The sequence below is a fragment of the Melanerpes formicivorus genome, unplaced genomic scaffold (assembly GCF_026170545.1).
Source record: "Melanerpes formicivorus ecotype bairdi unplaced genomic scaffold, bMelFor1.0.p_v2 SCAF_29, whole genome shotgun sequence".
Lineage (NCBI taxonomy): Eukaryota > Metazoa > Chordata > Aves > Piciformes > Picidae > Melanerpes > Melanerpes formicivorus.
Window position 1 is genome coordinate 7,829,707 of NW_027142381.1, and position 5,578 is coordinate 7,835,284.

Genomic DNA, 5,578 nt, shown 5'->3' on the forward strand with positions numbered 1-5,578 from the left:
TGAAATGTCTGCTCCTTTCCAAGGTGCAGCCTTTTACTCTATACCCCACAGGATTTAGCAATGGCCTTGGCCTTCACCCCAACCCTTGGTAGGAAGTGTAACCATCAGTGCTCTCACTGCTAGGAGCAGCCACTACCTCTGCAAACATGCCCTGAACTGCACAAAGTGCCTGCACTGAGCAGAGACTGAATTGAGAAGTCAAATCACTGGCTAGAATTAGTTGTAACTCAACCAGGACACCCTTTCACAGCCCCTAAGTATGCTCCATCAAGCCAGCTGACAGCAACCAAAGGTTATTACACCTCTTATGGCTCTTGCAAAGCCTATGTGAAACACTTCAGTCATCTCAGCAACACTCTCAGACAATTCTTGAGAATCTCCTCAAGAAGAAGAAAACCAAATTCAGCAGCATCCTCATTTTTAAAGGTTTTGCCCTAGCCAATGCAGGGAGTAGGATCTGACCACACAAGGAGTTAACGCCCTCTGGGTCTGCTGGAACATAACCTTAGTTTCTTCCTCTTCTTCTTCTTCCCTGAGCTATGACCACACCACCATTGCTTTAACATTTCATCCAGAATGTGACTATTGAGCTGATGGATAGGAAGAACAGAAAAATGAAACTGTTTTTATCTGGGTTGCAGTAAACATGAAAGGAAAAAAAGCTATCAGCATCAAGAAAAGATCTGACAAGTTCATGCGAACGCTCTGCATTTAGCTCATGTTTTAGAGCAACAGTCTGTTGTGTTGGCTCCTCCACAGTTTAATGATTTCCTGCTAGGAATTTAAAATTAGAAGCCTCCAACAACTTCCCCATAAACTATTTCCAAGGTTCCTTTAATATCCACATCAAGGAGATATAGTAGGTTCATATGTTACCCATGTCAGCTCACTTCCTTCCCACTTCAAAATAAGCACATTATAGGGAAATTCAGCAGGTTTTTCATTGTCTTCTTAGAAACCTATTTTCCACTAAGTACATCCAGCTCTGGTAATTAAAAAAATAAAACTCTTCTTATTTAAACCATAGCAAGAACCTCTGCTCTGATCTGGAAAGCCTGAACTAAGCTACATTTTGATCCAAATCCTGACTCTCCAGGCAGACTTAACCTGAAGTTTCAGCTGCATCCACACCAAACTTCATCTCTGTTAACACATCAGTTTCACAAACGCTTTGGTGAAGATGGCCACATCTGGAGTACTGTGTCCAGTTCTGGGCTCACCAGTTCAAAAGAGACAAAGAATTGCTGGAGACAGTCCAGCAGAGGCTACAAAGATGCTGAGGAGTCTGCAGCATCTCTGAGGAGGAAAGGCTGAGAGACATGGGGCTGGAAAAGAGCAGCCTGAGAGGGAATCTGCTCAATGCTCAACAGTATCAAAGGACTGGGGGAAAAGAGGATGGGGCCAGACTCTTTTCTGTGATGCCCAGCAACAGAAGAAGGGGCAACAGGCACAGAAAAGAAAACAGGAGGTTCCATCTGACTATCAGGAAAAGCTTCTTTACTGTGAGGATGCTGGTGCCCTGAAGCAGGCTGCCCAGGGAGTTTGTAGAGACTCCTTCCTTGGAAGGATTCCAAACCCACCTGGGTATTGTGATCCTGTGGTGGGTGACCCTGCTTTAGCAGGGGGGATGGACTGGATGATCTCCAGCGGTTTCTTTCAATCCCCACCATTCTGTGATCCTGATTTTTGCTCTTTGACAACACCTTACCTTTAATGAGAACATGCAAACAACAGTCTTACACTGGCAGCATATGAAGCATATCTGATCTTTTTTCATCCAGGCTTTCTAGACCTGCAGAACAGCCACAGTATTTATCTACTACTTCTCACTTACACATCTCAAACTATGTAGCACTGCTTATTCCTTTGACTCAGAAGGGATACAATAATCACAGCTCAGAAATGATACAATAATCACAGTAGTTAGGCTGTTAGACAACAGTCAAAAAATTGAAACAAGCATCTAAGAGGCAGAACACCTGCAGGCATCCTGCCTCAGTTCTTCACTGGGCCAATAAAAGGCCTCACAAACACTAATCACCACCAGACAAGAACGAGCATCTACACCTATCCACCAAAAATGCTCATGATGTGAAGATTTTCTAACTAATTTCAGTTAAAAACGAGTCAGGTGAAACTGTAGTTGACTTAATCTGGCCTAAGGACACACCAGTGGGGAAAAAACAAAGACCAACCAGAAGCCAGAGGCAATCCTGCTGTTTCTTGCATAAGCTCTAACACAGAGCTCCTAATTTAGCTGAACTAAAAATCTGCATGCACACTGAAAAAAAAACCCAAACCAACCAACACCAAAACCTACCCCAAAACAACCAAACCCCACCCCTTTTTAAGCTTGCAGCTCAGGGTCACAAATTATGAGACAAAGACAACACTGCTACTATCTGCAGGAATTTACAGACCAAATTGACTTGACAGTCATGAAACTATGGGCTCACATGCAGGTTTGAAGAAGCTCACATCAACAAACTCCTCCAGCAAAGTTGGACTTCAGCAATTCACTGTTGTCCAGAAATAGGAACTTGGTACCAATATCTGGTTGGGATTTAAAGGGTTCTGAGGAGGTTTTATTGTGGTACAGAATAACACACAGGCTCCAACCATACCCTATTGAAATTACACAACCATCTTCCTTTGCAGATGTAAAATCTCTTCTGTATGAACTTCTACAAGAGAGGGAAGTTTGACAACCAAGAGGCTGTTTGATCTCTAAGGACAGCTTTTATAATAGAAGTCTATGATTAGATTTTCTTTATACATTTACCCACGATTAGGCTTGTCTGCATCCCCATCCATGTCAATGACACACAGATGTCCAGAGCCATTGCACTCCATATGCTTTACATGCAAGTGGTGCAGATACCCAGATACATCTTCAAAAGCTAAGACTAAGACAGCTTCAAAAGCTGAGATTAAGACAGACTGACTGAATGCTTTTGCCTAAACACCATCCATCACCATTCTGCTTTCAGGCACAGGCAGTATTTGTAAATGGCCTTTAAATGTTTCCCTCGAAGAAAAAGAGGATGGTATCAACAAAGATAAGATTATCCATCAGAACCTCTGCCAACAAATACTGGAGTCAGATCTTCTAACATCTGCAACTATTAATGAGTAATTGCTATAAAATAATTTATGGATGTGAAAAGCACACCACTGAATGGAGCCATTTTGCTAACATGTTCCCACTACAGCTTAAGAGAGGAAAAAAATCCATTGAACAGGATAAAGATTAAGCTTAAAGCTATCCAGAAAACTAACCAATTATTTAATAAAATAGTCTTTTGTAAGCCTTTTTTTGCTACTAACTACATTACTCTGAACAGTTACCTACCATCTCAACATCAAATGCCCACACACCACATGGAGGACTTCACCAACTCTCTAGAAACACTTTTGAGAACAAAATAGGTCTCTATGGGGGAAAATCACCATGCTGTTCAGTACCCAAATACATCCAGCCACACACTACTAAGATAAGAATGCTACTATGTCTAAGTTTCATTTCTACATAGAGATTAAATCACCTTTGCCAGGAAGACTCTTCCTCAGCCTCCACCAAAATCACAGACTGAATACATAACATGTAACACCCCAGAGAGGATTTAGTCCATGTCCTTCTTCCACAGATGTTCCTTCTCCATAAATATACACACTTCAGTTTTGCCTACAGAAAAAAATGACAAGACAGTAAAAGGTGTAGTCTAGCTAATTTTTCAAGACACAGTAAACCATCAGAAAAATAAAGCCCCTTGCCACAGCCTGTCTTGAAAAGTTGCTTTACTGTAGCCATTATTTTCAGAAACCTCTAAAGCAAAACAAAGAACATTTTAACTTCCAGAATTACCATTTTCTTGTATTTCCAATACTTTTTCCTCCACACACTGAAAAGCTGCTTTACTTGTCTCCTCCTCCCAGATCTCCAAGTTTTCCAAACCAGCTTTTTACAACCTACCTAAGGTAAACAGTCTTTACCTAGCCACCGATAGCAACCAGCTGTCTTTCCTGACCTGAAGAAAATCCACACCCGCTCAGAGAATAAAAACCCTAAAGCCACCAATACACAAAAGCAAAAAACAGGACAAAGCAATCTTCCACGGTCTGTTTATGTCACATTCCTTTCTTCCCACCCCATAACATTTCTTTCTACAAGTAAAAGACAAAGAATAATGTTCTCTCACAAAGTGGGGAGGGATGAAGAGCAACAATTTAGGATTATTAAAAACAGTCCCTAAAGTGAAAAGAGCAGAAGCTCTGCCTACTAGAATTCTAAACATTAAAACCAAAAAAAGAACAAACAGTAAATCACAGAAGTCACAGTAGCAGCTCTACATTACCTATCAAACTCAAAATAAGACTTGACAGAAGAAGAAATATTTCCTAATATAGTCAGTGCCTCAAGGCTTGGGGCTTTTTCCTGTAACTTTTTAATACAAGTTTTGTTCAAGGCCACACTAAAGCAATCAGATTTGATATTAACTTGATATTAATGATATTAACTTAGGGCAGTATCAAAATCTACCCCAGCAGCAATTTCTGAGTCCTGGCCTGCATTGCACTGGGGTGGCTAAATGACTGGCTACACACAGTGCAAGTCTGGTTGAGACCAAGTGATCTTAATTGCCTCTGCCTAAAATTCTACCATCTGTGTCCAAGAACTATCCAATATGTTCCTAGTGGTGTGTGCAAGCCCCACATGGAAAGCAAATTAGGAAGAAAAACATGCCTCAGACAGCTTGGTTCCGATAATGAGATATTGACAAAATACAGTGGCATTTCCACGAGGGGTCAGAGGGTTAATTGACAGAGGGGAAGAAGGGGTGTTTACCACATGGCAGCCGAGCAGGAACACCAGATGAGGCAGGTGTGCTGCAGGTAAAACCCCCTCACAGGTCGGGCTCCCAAGCAATGCTCACCTTGAGCTGCCAAGACCTGCAAGCCGCAGAAGGCCTGATGCTAGCAATGCGGGACCCCGGGTGAAGCTGTGCACACCGACGTTCCCACTCGCCAGAGAGGTCTGAAGGTGGGCAGACCCTGGAGCTCGATGTGCGAGGGGAAGCACTTCAGGCTCCCCCAGCTGCTGGGGGTGCTCAGCCAGCTGTCCCCAGACGAGTAAACCACGGGCAGCCACCAAGCCCCCAGGGCAGGAAGCCCCACGGCCCAGCGTCGGCTGGGGGAAGGCGCTGTGGTGGTCACCTGAAGCCAGGCTACGGTCCTGCCACAAGCCACTCCACCTCGCTCCTCACTCCCTATCACTGCCAGCAGGGCTTCCCCTCACCCCCTCCTCCCCCATATTTCCTCTCACCCCCTCCCCCCGATATAACTCCATAGCCTCCCCCCCCACTGCCCTGGGCTTTCCTCTCCGACCCACGTTCGTTCTCTCGCGTGTCCGCGCAGGCGGGTGATTCCCTTCCCTCCTCTCTCCCTGCTGCCATCCCCACATCCTCCGGGCTCCAGCCGCTGCCAGCGCTCGGTGCCCGGCCGGGGCGGCGAGAGCCCCGGGGCGTGAGGCGCGAAGGGGAGGAGGAGCGGCCGGGCGGGGGAAGGTGGGTGGGGGGAA